Source organism: Ochotona curzoniae, unplaced genomic scaffold (genome assembly GCF_017591425.1).
Source record: "Ochotona curzoniae isolate NIBS_2020 unplaced genomic scaffold, NIBS_Ocur_1.0 scaffold_274, whole genome shotgun sequence".
Taxonomy (NCBI): Eukaryota; Metazoa; Chordata; class Mammalia; order Lagomorpha; family Ochotonidae; genus Ochotona; species Ochotona curzoniae.
The window spans coordinates 11,987,209-12,001,310 of NW_024467101.1; positions in this window are offsets into that span (position 1 = coordinate 11,987,209).

Here is a 14,102-nt window from a genome sequence, read left to right on the forward strand (position 1 = left end):
GGAGCCTGGTGGGCGCCACAGCCATCTCATGGCGGAGCTTGCTCCGTTCGCGGATGAGTCACCGTGTTTACCACTGCAGCAGCACCGCAGAATGAGAACCTGTGGACTTTGGATTCTAACAGACAGAAGTTAAACTCACGCTGTACCACAGCCTCCCTCTAGGACCCTGGTGAGTCATTCTTGCTCTCTGAGTCCGACTTGCCTTGTCTGTCCAGTGGGAGAAATAAATAAATGCGCCTTTCAGGTGGTGGTTTTGAAGTCAGGAGATCTGATTCAATGAACCAATGCAAAGTTCTACCCTGCTCGCCCCCCCCCCACCTCCCCACCAGTGTTCAGTACACAGTAGGTGCTCAAAATATACTGGCTCCTTTTCTTCTTCTGGCTTTTTGTTTTATCAACATTCTTGCTATCATGATGATATGATTATTATTATTTGAAAAGCAGACTTTACAGAGAGAAGGAGAGAGAGCGAGCTCTTCCATTGACTAATTCACTCCCCAGGTAGCCCCAACAGCCAGAACTGAGATGATCCAAAGCTGGGAGCCAGCAGCCTCTTGCCAGTCTCTTGCACTTGGGGCCATCCTCCACTGCTTTCCCAGACCAGAGAGTTGGATTGGAAGTAGAGCAGCTAGGACTCAGACCAGTGCCCATGTGGGATGATTTTGCTACAAGTGGAGGATTAGCCTGCTATACTACTGCATTAGCCCCCTGTTGTTATTATTAATTATTATTTGAGAGAGAGAGAGATACCTACAGTGAGAACCCTGTTGGCTTATTCCCCAAATGCCTGCAACAGCCAGGATAAGCCAGACTGACCAAAGCCAAGAGTTAGAAACTCCATCTCGGTCTCCCACATGGGTGGCGGGTCCCAGCCCCTTGAGCTAATCCCATGCCTGCTGCTTCCCGGCATCTACATTAGCAGGAAGCTGGGACAGCAAGCAGAACCAGGACTTGAATCCAGGCCTTCTGACATGAGACTCGGGCATCTCAACCAGCGTCTGTCTGAAATCACTGAGTCAGACACCTGCCCCTCTTTCTTAAAGTAATGAAATTGGAAATGCAATTTCCCATGAGACTAATTCCCCACCATCACACCCGCGCACAGCACCGTGGGATATACTGAGAAGAAAAGATCGCAGGCCTTCTCCTTCCAGCTGTGCCCGTCTGGGTTCCCACTTTTATTCCTGGGTGGTTGGAAGTGGCCCCTGCCAAGGAAACATTGAAAGCTTCAAGAAACAATACACCAGCTGCCTACCTCATTCCATACCTGCCCCCAAACACGCAGTCAGCTGGGAGCCACCATACCCACAAACAGCCAGAACATTGCGTGATCCTTTGCTGAGAAACAACAACAACAAAAAAATCTTTTCCCTACAACAGCCCCTCTGGGGGCCCGAAGGAAACCTTGGCTGTGTGTATGCTTGGCGCTGGAGGGAGGGATGTGGACCCAGCTAAGATGCTGCATTTGAGGATCTTTTCTGCCACTCAAATGTTGGTCATTTCTGAGGTAGCTGAGGACAGATGTTAAATAGAGGGATTCAGTGATCAGGAAAGACAACTTGGGCTTCTCAGCCCCACGGGGCAGGCACCTGCTCGTGTATGAAGGAGAAAGAGTCCTGGAGCCTGCCCGCAGAAGCTCCTCAGCAGATAATTGCTCTGGTTGCTCTCAGTACCAAATAGAGACATTAGTCTTGGGGGTTGCCAGGACAACCTGGTAGTGGATGAATTAGCCCCATGGAAGCATTAATAAATAACAATCATCTGGTGTAGATTCGGGCAGAAAGCCCCTGGGCTAATCTCAATAAGCAAGACCCCCTAATTTGAGTGATAGAAGAGGTCAAAGCCTGGAGAAAATATTAAAATTCACCCATTGGGGCCCGGCATGGTAGCCTAGTGGCTAAAGTCCTTGCCTTGTAGGCGCTGGGATCCCACATACCTGCCAATTTGGGCCCGGACGCCCTGCTTCCCATCCAACACCTCCCTGCCTGTGGCCTGGGAAAGCAGTCAAGAATGGCCCAAAGCCTTGGGACCCTGCACCTGCTCGTGGGAGACCCGGAAGAGGCTCTGGGTTCCTGGCTTCGGATTGGCGCAGCTCTGGTACAGCCACTTGGAGAGTGATTCAACAGATGGAAGATCTTCCTTTGTGCCTCTCCTCCTCTCTGTGTATCTGCCTTTCCAATATAAATAAATAAATCGTTAAGAATAAATAAAATTTCTCCTGGGGGGTGGCGGGGACTGGGTTAGGGTTCATATGGTTCCTAGTTAACATACTAGCATCCCACACTAGAATGCCGAGGTTGGTTCAGTTCCCATCTCTGCCTCTGGACCCAAGTTTCCTGCTAATGACACAGTGAGAGGCAGCAGCAGTGAGAGCTCCAGTAGCTACTTCCCCAGTACTCACTGCAAGACCTGGACCAAGTTTCTGGCTCTAAGCTCTGTCACCTAACCCCCAATGTTTAGCAATTACAGGAAGTTTGGGGAGTGAACCAGTAGCTTCAATCTCTCCCTCCTCCTCTCTCTCTCCAATAAAAAACTTAATTTGGAAATAAATTTGGATTTTCTCTACTTTGAGTGTTTCATTTTGCAAAAATAAGAAAAGTGTGAAATGATCAACCAGCCACAGATGGGACACCTTTCTATTTTAAAGAATGTTCACGTAGTTGAGAGGAATGCACACACATGCAGGTCTCCGATCAGGGTGGGGAGGATAGAGGCTGGAGGAAGGCAAGTGGGACAAATGTTTCAATTATTTTTTTCCTCCTGAGACACCTATCATAATCACCATTTTACTGTGTGGAAATTATAGATTCACCTGCAGGGAGAAAAGTAATGATACAAAGCGATCACATGCATCCCTTCCCCAGTTTGTCCTAATAATAACAATCTTGCCGAACTATAATACAATGTAATAATCTGTATCTTGACATTGACACAGGCAAGATACAAACTTTCCATTCCCACAGGATCCCTCCTGTTGCTATTTTAAAGCCACACCCACTTCCGTCCTGATCTCACCCGCTCTAACCCTTGGCAACCACTCCTTCCTTCTGTGTTTCCCTAACTTTCAACATTGTGACATAAGTGGAATTGGCCAGTAGCGAGCATTTGGGAGCTGGCTTTTGTTTTTCAGGGAGTGTAAGTCTCCAGGATGCGTGTAGGTTGTTGCGTGCCCGAATAAGTGTGTTTCTTCTTGATGTGGAATCATGTGCCATAGTAAGTTTAACCTTTTACCCGTAGTCTTTCCGGTTTGAGGCTATTGCGAATAAAGCTTCTGCACACGTGATAAACAGGTCCAGTTTTTTTTTTTTTGCAGGAGCATAACTTCCTTCTCTGAAAAATGCCCAGGAGCAGCACAATGCTGGATTGCATGGCAACTATGTTCAGTATTTGAAGGAATTACTGGTATCCAGTGTGGTTGTGTGTGTGCCATTTGCCATCCCCAGCTACCTCGTAACCTACAAGCAACCCATTTCTTTATAACCTTCGCCAGCATTTGGTACTATTTTTTTTTTTATTACTTTAGTCATTCTGTTAGTTACATAATGATAGCTCATCATGGTTTCAATTTGAGTTTCTTGGTCACTAGCAATATTTAAAAATCCTTCCATGTATTTAATCTGCAATTTGAAGGCCTCTTCATGTGTTTAGTCCGTTTGCCATTGAACTGTCTATGACTGAATTTTCAAAGCACCTTCATCAAGCTTACATACTTTTTATTTTTTTTTTTGCTGAGATAGATGAAAATTTGTGGTCCAGTGATGGGTACAGCTCCTGCCTAGGACCAGGAGGAAAAAGGCCAATGGGAGTGACTGCTCCCAAGACAAAAAAAAAAAGGAGAAGCTCCTGCCACGGTCCAAATTGTATACAGAAGGAAGCCAGAATGTCTGGGAGGTTCAGGTTCAGGGTCCTGTCCAGTTGTCCTTGACCATGCTGCTTAGATGCTGTGTATTTTAGTCTGCACATGTGTGAAAGGAGCCTAAAGCACCTGCAAGTGCTTCCCAGGTGCAGTCACAGCTCTCGTTTCGTGCGGCAGTTGAGATGGAAATCTAGCTGCTTTGTCCTCAGGAAGCAGAACAGAATCTCGGGCCGTAATCACGGACACCTGGTGACACCTCCCAGGCAGCACAGGGCAGGATCTGTCCAAGGGCAGAGCCCCGACAAACATGACCTCAGCCGTTCCTCAGAGCCAGTGCTCACAGTGAGCGAGGGCAACCATGCTGAGAAACCCTGAATGTGACGGGATAAGATGGTGGCTTTTACGGCTGTGGTCTTCCTCACCAACATCCATTGTTCCCACTGTCATAAGGAGACACACAAATGTCGTCTACCAAATGCAAATCAAGTGGGGGGGGGGGGGTTGGGCACCATGGTGGCCTGGGGGATGAGATGCTGCTTGAAACACATGCATCCCATACTGGCGTGCCTGCGTTCCTGTCCCAGCTCCACTTTTGACTCCAGCTTCTTGCTAACGTGCAGCCCGGAAGGCAGCAGGTAATGAATCAATTAGTTGAGTCAACTACATGGGAGACCTGGAATGAACTTCAGATTCCAGCTTTTGCTTCATCCTTAACCCTCATTATTGCAGACTCTGGGGGATCCATCCAACAAGTGGATGGATTTTTTTTCTGTTTCTCTCTTCCTTCTTTATTTCTCTTTCTCTCTTTCTCTCTCTCTCCCTTCCTTTCAAGGTTTAACTTATTTTTATTTGGAAGGCAGATTTATAGGGGGCAGGGAGAATTTTCCATTTGTTGATTACCCTCTACCACCCAATGGCCACATTGTCAGTCTTTCAGGTCTTCCATCTCAGTTGCCACATGAAACGAGAGCTGACCCAAAGCTAGGAGCTTCTTGTGGGTCTCCCAGATCAGTGCAGGGCACCCAAGGACTTGGGCCATCCTCCACTGCTTTCCCAGACCATAAGCAGGGAGCTCGACCTGGGTGGCTCCTGGAAGAGGGTACCCAAGGACTTGGGCCATCCTCCACTGCTTTCCCAGACCATAAGCAGGGAGCTCGACCTGGATGGCTCCTGGAAGAGGGCACCCAAGGTCATGGCAGGTGCGGCGTCAGGCAAGGGCCTGTGCCCTGGCTCACAGATGGTGCCACCTTGCTGTGTCTTCACAGAGCGGAAGAAGTGAGGATCTGTCTCTCTGGGGACTCTTTTATAAGGATATTAATCCTAGTCATCAAGGTTTTAGCCTTAGGAAATGAGAATTAAAAAAAAAAACTGGTTGAAACATGTATTATCCAAAAACTCTGCATGGTTTTCATACATGCTTACACAAAAAATAAACTTAGGATTTAATTTCATTTTCCATGAACTTTTTCAAGTTTGCTGGTATTTGTTATTCATTGGCTATGATAAAATACTTTTTTTAAAAAAAAGATTTATTTTATTTTTTAATGGAAGGCGGATATACAGAGAGGAGAGACAGAGAGGAAGATCTTCTGTCCGATGATTCACTCCCCAAGTGAGCGCAACGGTCGATGCTATGCCGATCCTAAGCCAGGAGCCTCTTCCGGGTCTCCCGCGTGGGTGCAGGGTCCCAAAGCTTTGGGCTGTCCTCAACTGCTTTCCCGGGCCACAGGCAGGGAGCTGGAAGGGAAGCGGGGGCTGCTGGGATTAGAACCAGCGCCCATATGGGATCCCGGGCGTGCAAGGCGAGGACTTAACCACTGCGCCACCACTCCGGGCCTTATGATAAAATACTTTATAATTAAACAGGGCTTATTTAATTCACAAACTTTTTATTTTCCAAGATTTATTTATTTATTATTAGAAGGTCAGATATACAGAGAGGAGGAGAGACAGAGAAGAATATCTTCGTTCATTGATTCATTTCTCAAAGTGGCGCCAAAGACCAGAGCTGCACTGAATTAAAGCCAGGAGCCAGGAGCTTCTTCTGGGTCTCCTACAGGTGCTCAGGGTTCCAAGGCTTTGAACTGTACTCAACTGCTTCCCCAAGCTACAAGCAGGGAGCTGGAAGGGAAGTGATGCCACCGGGACACAAACTGGTACCCATATAGGATCCCAACGCGCGCAAGGCAAGAACCTTAACAGCTAGTCTAACACATTGATCCCAGCTTGCTTTCTTTCTTTCTTTCTTTCTTTCTTTCTTTCTTTCTTTCTTTCTTTCTTTCTTTCTTTCTTTCTTTCTTTCTTTCTTCCTTTCTTCCTTCTTTCTTTCTTTCTTTCTTCCTACAGATGGATTTGCTTAGTTGACAGGGAGAGTTAGAGAGAGAGAAAGCGATCTTTCAGCCAGATTTACCTTGCCAATGGTAACAACGGTTAAGGTTGGGTCCGGGTGAAGCCAGAAGCCTGGAACCCCATGTCAGTCTCTTTGTTGGGTGGCAGGGGCCCAGGCTCTTGTCCGTCTTCTCCTATTTTCCCAGGTGCATGAGCAGGAAGCTGGATAAGATCAGGAGCACAGCATCCAGGACTCTAACCAGCGCTTGGTGTGGGATGCTGAGGTTACAGATTAAGACAACACGGGCCTCTAGCTCTCAGTTTGCCGGGCAGTCCCATCAGCCCGGCCAGGTGAGGGCCTTCTCCGACGCATCACCACAGGGCAGGAAGCAGACGGGAAGAAGGGGCCAGGTACGTGAGGTGGTTTCCCTTGACAACCACTTACACTCACCAGAACACACTCCTTCTGAGAGTCAGCATGAACCTTTCTGAGAGTGACATCCCCAAGGCCCAATCACCTGTCAGGAAACCCCTGCGCGACCACCCAAACTACAGCGCCTCCCAGAGGCAAGCGTGTGAATTAGCAGACACGGAGCCTGCCCATAAGGAAGAACTAATTGTACGTAGGGTGACAGGTGCAACAAGCACAATTGCTGGCTGAGGAAATAACCCTTGCTATCCAGTGCAGTTGTTGGAAACAATGCTATAAAACAAGGGACAGCATCTGAAAGATGGGCTAACCCTGTGCACTGCAGAGAGCAAACAGCCCCTAAACAGGTCTGCACTGCATCCTGGAGGCAAAAAATGACTCCCCAGTTGCCACTTGCTGCCCTCTCCCTGCGTGAGGCTAGCCTGTGGCCTTCAGCCTCCTGTAACACCTGTAAAGGACCATCCATTGTTCAATAAGAGCCCAGTTGCAACATCTGTGGGGATGTGCCCAGGTCCTAGGGAACATTAGAAGTTTCTTTAGCAAAAAATTAATTCACCGGGGCTGTGTAATGGGTTAATTAACTAACCTTCGACATCCTGGTGCTGGCATCCCATATGGGCACTGGTCTGTGTCTTGGCTGCCCCACTTCCCATTCAGCTCCCTGCTTATGGCTTGGGAAAGCAGTAGAGGACAGTCCAAAGCCTTGGGACCTTGTACTTGTTTGGGAGACTCGGAAGAACTCCTGGCTTCAGCTCCAGCTGTTGCGGCCACTTGGGGAGTGAACCAGCAGCTGGAAGATGTTTCTCTGTCTCTTTGTAAATTTGCCTTTCCAAAAATAAATAAATAAATGTGTTTTTTTTTAAAGAAAATAAATGAAAGAATAATAAATGGGGCAATAAAGAGAAAAATAAACAAAGTAATTAAACAAAATAAATGGGGCATAAATTGCTTGGTCATTCAACAAACATTTTTCGAGCCTCATAAACCTGACCTAGGCTTCCGGAGACTCAAAGTCCTGAGCATGTCTATGGGATGTTCAGTTTATTCTTTTTCATAAAAAAAAAAAAGATTTACTTATTTGAAAGAGAGACAAAGACAGAAAGAGATCTGCCATCCTTACTCACTCCCCAATGCATGCAACAGCAGAGGCTAGGTTAGGATAAAGTCAGGAGCCTGGAACTCAACATAGGTCTCCCACATGGGTGGCTGGGACCTAGTCGATTGAACCCTCATCTGCTGCCCCCTAGGGTACACGCTAGCAGGAATCAGGAAGCAGGATGGGGGCAAGGCTGGATACTCCAGTGTGGGATGAAGCCGCCTAAGTAAGGTGATCAGATTAAACAGCCATCTCTCTATAGAGTTAAGAGGTGGGGATGCCTGGGCAGAAGTGATGACTAACTTCTGGGGGGCCTTCAGGGGAAATCATTTTGCTTCTGAGTCTCTTCATCTGCCCTGCCAAAGTCGTGGCCACGCAGCCACCTTGTCCGGTGGGGTTAGGAAACATAATGTGTAGCTGTTGTCATGACTACCTCCTGCGGGGCCCCACCCCTTCCCGCCTCTCCTGCCTCCCACCTCCCGCCACTGCTTAGGGCTCCTGCAGGGGGCAGCCCAGGAAGCGGCCAAGGAGAGAAGGTCAGTCTTAGGGAGAGAACGAGCTGGGAGGATTGGCGAGATCAACCCTGGGAGTCTCGGAGCATGGCCAGTCAGGGTCAAGAATTCCCACAGGCCTCTTCAGACAGGGTGTGGCCTGAGGGAGGCCCGAGCCAGAGCTTGTGACCTCAGCCAGGCCTGGGCATCCAGCAGCAATGAGGCCCAAGCAGGGCAGGGGCAAGGGCAGGGAGCCCTGGAGGTATTGGAGAGCCAGGAAAAACAGCACCAGGGTGGGTGAAAGGGCTACTTGCAGGTTAGAGCCTGAAAAGGTAATATGTATGCATGCCTGAATATAACTTATTCCAAAGGCAGAAAACCAGAGGCGGAGAGCTTACCACCAGATTCCTTCCAGAACTGAACCAAGAGCTGGGCATTCCACGAGTGTCTCTCATAGGAGAGGCAGGGTCCGACTACTGGAGCCATCACCTGGATGTGTGAATCTGAAGTGGAGCTGGGACTTGAACGCAGGCACTGCTGTTAGGGGATGCGGGGTTGCCCCATTCCTCCCCATCCCTCTCCATCCCTCCCCGCCCACTGGGTTAGAGCTTTAGCATTCGTAGAAACTGGGCTCCAATCCCAGGACACTTACGTGACTTAAGGAGGTGATGTCACCTCTTGGAGTGTCAGTTTCTCTTTTAGAAAATCTGCCACTAATAGCAAGCTCCTTAATAGAATGAAAAGATGTGGTTGTCCTGCTGCCATCCCTACATGGGGTTCTTTAAAATGCTCACGGAGGATGTATACTAACGAGAAAACTGGAGATTTCCCTTTTTTGGGTATCTTTTGACATTTTTCTACCTTAAAAAATTGCTTTTTGCATTTTGGGGGGTATCACTTTTCAATTTTTCCACTCAGTCTCTGAAGTAGCGCCTTGCATCTGCATCGCCCGCCTGGCAGGCAAGTTCAAGTGATTTTGCATTTGCTGCATTTGGTCAGTACTCGCCGCAGACCACCAAGCCCAGGTGTTGCAATGAACTCAGACCATTAGGATGTGGTTAGCAAAAGGCACACGTGGCTTTGCTGCCGCCCAGGTCAGCACCACACCTCGGCAACATGGGGTTTTGTTAACTACTGTGTTTTGCTTCCTTATCAAGAAAAGCAAGGGCAACAATGATACCCAGGAAAGCAACTTCCATATGAGGAGCAAGACTGGGGCCTGGCTGGAAGCTTAGACCAGGGAGAAAGCCCTGGACGGCCCCATCCTGCCCAGGGTTGTGTACAGTGGGTCAGGGTGGGGGCTGTGGATCCTCTCTTGGGGTCTCCACAAACAGCCTTTGAAGATTAGGGGATGAGGAGGCAGATCTGCACAAGCTGCAAAGCCAGCTTGCATCTCAGCTCAAATATGCATACTACAAATGCACTTGTCTGAGCGCATGTGTGTCAATGCGTGCACATATGTGCATGGAGTGGGGAGTGGGGGAGTGCCCCAAGCTACTGCCCAGCTCCAGGCTCTGGTGCCTGGCTCCCCCTACCCCAGGCCCTTGCTGTCAGCCGCCAGCCCCAGCCGTCTGTTGTGGCAGATGTTTTTGGCCGTGCTATGGCAACGCCAGAACAGGATGTACCTCTGGATTGTAGCAGGGACAAACCCACGCGCAAAGGCTGGCCGTGCCTGCCCCTCCCCGAAGGCTCGCTGGGAAAGGCTGAGTGGGTCCAGCTTGGGGACAAATGGTGTTTGTGCCTGGGGTCAGTGGAGGATGCACGGGCAAACCCCAGCCCAGGGCATCCTGCTCCAAGAGACTTGTGCTCATATCCTGCAGCCCTCCAGAGACATGCTACAGGGGGAGGGACGGGACGGGAAGTCCATAGGGGCTGGACCAAGGTCTTCCCCGCTGCAGCCATTGCTCGCCAAAGGCCTGCTGTGTGCCAGGACCTGTGCTAACAGCTTGTAGCAAACGAAGTTGAAATATCTGGATATCTGCCTTGGGCTAATTACACAGTGCTCACCCTTCTAACCAGGCTGCAAGTCTGTTCTGGTTTTAAGGGAGGAAATTGAGGCACTGATGAACTTATCTGAACATCTATCAGGGAGATGAGGTTGGAGAGCCATACCTAGTTTTGAGACACCATGTACAAAAGCTTTTTTTTTTTTTTTGAAAATGATTGACTTGAAACTGAGAGATGGCTGCAATAGCCAGGCTCAAGTTAGGAGCCAGGAGTGTCCAGGTCTCCCATGTGGTTGGTGGTTGCAGGGGCCCAAGGACTTGGATCATCTTCTGCTGCCTTCTCAGGCCATTAGCAAGGAGCTGAGTCAGAAGTGGAGCAGCTGGGACACAAACCAGTGCCCATATGGGATGCCGGTGTAATGGGCGGAGGCGTAACCAGCTACCCCACAGTGATGGACCTGCATTCCCCTGCTTCTGCATCTGTAAAGTGAGAGCAATGCTGAAAGCTGTCTGGAGGACACAGTGGTCCTCCTGATGGAGCGTGCATAGTCACACCCTGATTCTGTGGATCATCCACACCAGGCTGGGAAGGAAGAAGAGGATCACGTGTGTCCCAAGCATAGGCATTGTTTTGGTTATGACATTCTGAACACTAGAGCCTAACAAGCATTCATACAGTGTCTACGCTGCATTAAGTAAGGCAAGTGATCCAGTGGTGACTTCAGGTACATGGGAGGATAGGCTAGGGTCTATGCAGATACTACATTTGTTTTTAATGATATCTTTGACAGGCCGAGAAAGAGAAAAAGAGAGAGCAAATGTGAGACAGAGAGAAAATCATTCTATCTGCTGGCTCACTCCCCAGATGGCCACAATAGCTCAGGCAGGTCTAGGACAAAGTCAGGAGTTGGGACCTTTACCTGGGCTTCCAATATGGGTGGCAGGAGTCCAGTGCTTGAGCCATCACCTGATGCCTCCCAGGATTGGAAGCAGAGCAGTGGAGACTTAAACCAGCGCTTGTGATATGGGATGCAGGCACTGTAGACAATGCCTCAACTTGCTGTGCCACGGCGCCGACCCTCAGCAGACTGCTTTACCTGGAGCAGCTACTGAGTGACCACTGCCCACAATGTCGTGATGATGATGTTGGCAGAGGATGATGAGTTCGTTTCCTTCTGTACTCAGATAAGTTCACAGTCATTAGGCATTGATAAAGAAAAAAAAAATGTTTATTTTTTAATCACAAGAAGCACACAGACTATACACAATACACACTAACAGAAAGTAAAAAAAAAAAGTGCACAATGCATTCTCTACTGCAAATTCACAGTACAAAAGATACTGCCTTTTAAATATACAATATAAAAAAGAAAAACAAGAGAAACAATAGAATAAAAAAAAATCTTCAAGACTGCAACGTAACACTTGGAACTCACTGGCAGCATGAAGCAGCCTGTCTCACACAGCCCCTGATTTTGGGGTGGGTGGGGTGACCGGTTCCTACATTTTGTTTGACAACAGAATTTAGGACACTCACAGAAAGGAGAAATAAGGGGTTGCCTGGGTGGGACAGGGAGCACAGAAGGGCTGGCCTACGGTTTGGACCCTGCTGGGCCTGTGCTGTCCCCCATGCCACCTTAGGTCCATCCTATAAGTAGCAACCATGGGATGCAGCACCCACCAATGGCTGCCCCATCTGCAGGACCTGTCAAGCGCTGACGCTAGCAAGGCTCCCTGGAACACGACAGTGAACCACACAGTGGGAGATGCAACCAACGGCCCCCAACATGACTGAGGGATGCAAACACAGAAAATGAGAGGCAGACAATTCCACACAAACACATGAGATCTGTAAACTATTTTAAGGCACTCGATTGTAGAACGACAAAGGTATAGGGGAAGGGGCCAAGCAGCTTTCTCTTCGTTGTGGCAAGCCCAGTAGAGGGCTGGCGGCCCCATTATAAAGACTTGTGTCAGGGTGGCAGCAGTTACAAGACTGACCCAGGGTGGCTCTGGACAGCATCACTCCAGCTGGGGTGATGCAGCCTGTGTGGGGGCGAGAAGGGAGAGATGCCCACAGCTATGTGATCGAAGCTAGGTATACTCGGAGACAAATAAGCAGAATGGATGCATGCACGCAGCCCTTTAACTGTGGAGCAGGCAGCAACAGAGGGGCTTTCTGTGTGGGTGAACCTAAAGGGTGGGATTAGGACAAGAGGACCTGCTCAGGATCCCCAGATGACAAGGGTGTTTCATCTGTCCATCAAGTTCTCTGGCCAAAGGGGAAGTGGCTGCCATCCAGGGTACATCTGCTAGGTAGTTGATCCACAAGTAGGGTCAGGTGAGGGGTGCTTGAGGTGGGAAAGATTTGTGGCCCAGGAAGAGTGATGCCTGCTGCTGAGGTGGCAAAAATAGCATCTCGGCTAAGTGACCCCCACGGGAGCACTGGGGGGATTGACTCACCTTTGTGGCACGGTCCCTGAGAAGAGCGTGCAGAGGGACAGGGCTGTTTGACGTCACCTTGGCTGCATCCCAACCAGGGGAAAGCACTGGAATGCTCTCCAAGCAGGACTGCGACGAGTGCACCTGGCAGGCAGCCTGTCTGCCACCTTGTGACCACTTGTGAAATGCCCCAGAGGTAGGCAGCGGTGCCTGCAGGGTGGCCAAGGTGCAGGCAAATGCAAACTGACAATGCCAGTCCTAAGGCAATCAGAGGGCTCAACGGTCATGGTCATACCATGCTCAGGGGAGCAGCTAGGGCAAGATGAAATGCTCCCTCCCTGTTCAGCCTAACTTGGGGTGGGCCTTAAAGAACAGCAGTGCTGAGCTGACTCAGAAAGCTGCCCTGTTCTCAAATGACAGAGGTGTCCCAGAGCCGCAGTCACCAATCAATGACATGCCACAACAAAGCCACTGTCTCTTCCGCTTATCTCTTTTGTGTGTCATGTGTGGTTAGAATCTTTCCTAGGAGCCAAGATGGCATGTAGAGTGCTGGCCAGGCCACAGTCCACTTTACGGAGCAGGTGTGTTGTCTTCACCAAGGTGTACCCACTGGGGCAGGGTACTTTTGTCTGCTTAATCCAACATTTACAGTGCCAGTTTGCCCTAGGACGTGGATCCAGATAACCGTTTGCTCCAGGCTGGGGTGCAAACTCCCAAACTTGGTGGGAGGCTCCCTGCTTGTCGGACCACAGGGGCGTGAGGGGCCGGGGGCAGTTCCTGGGGCTGTCTAGTTGTTGGCTGGCCTGATTGGCCATGCTTGCCCAGAGCTGGAGAAGGCCTCTGTGTATTTGTGGTCCCACTCCCACACCCCTGACCTGGGCTAGGAAAAATGATGGCTTTCAAAATGCCAAGTTTCCCCCCAAATCTTTGCCTCTCATGTGTGGTTACAACAGACCATGTGAGCGTGGCACTGCCTAAATGAAAAGGATTATCTTGATACAAAAATGGATGGGCCACAGAAAATGAAATTTGGCAAGACCCATCAAATTTGGTGGGCTTTTGCAAAAACACTTTTGTTGGCAGAGAAAAGGAGCAGAGGTCATGGGTGTTGGGGAGCAAGCAGAGAATTACCTTACGGGCAATATCAGTGGCCACTGGTGGGAATGAATTTGTATCATGGACATGGGGCACGTATCTGCATGGAACAGGACAGCCATGCCTGGGAGAGGAGGGATTTGGCGAGAACTGTGCTGGCAGCAATTGCAAAGAGCCAGGCCTGCTCTCCTAGACCCATTCTGGTGTGCCCTGCTGATGGATGCTTTGGGGGTGGGGATCACAGCTAGGACCAAGAGAAGACAGGGAGTCACCTGCCCACTTATTTAGTCCGGTTGTTCCTGAAAGGCTCGCAGGTTTCAGCAGGTCTCCATGGTGGGCGTGGAAAGGTCTCCACCAACAGTATTTCCTCGCTTTCTCTCCCCCTCCTCCATACCACCTACCCCCACCACCCCCCCAG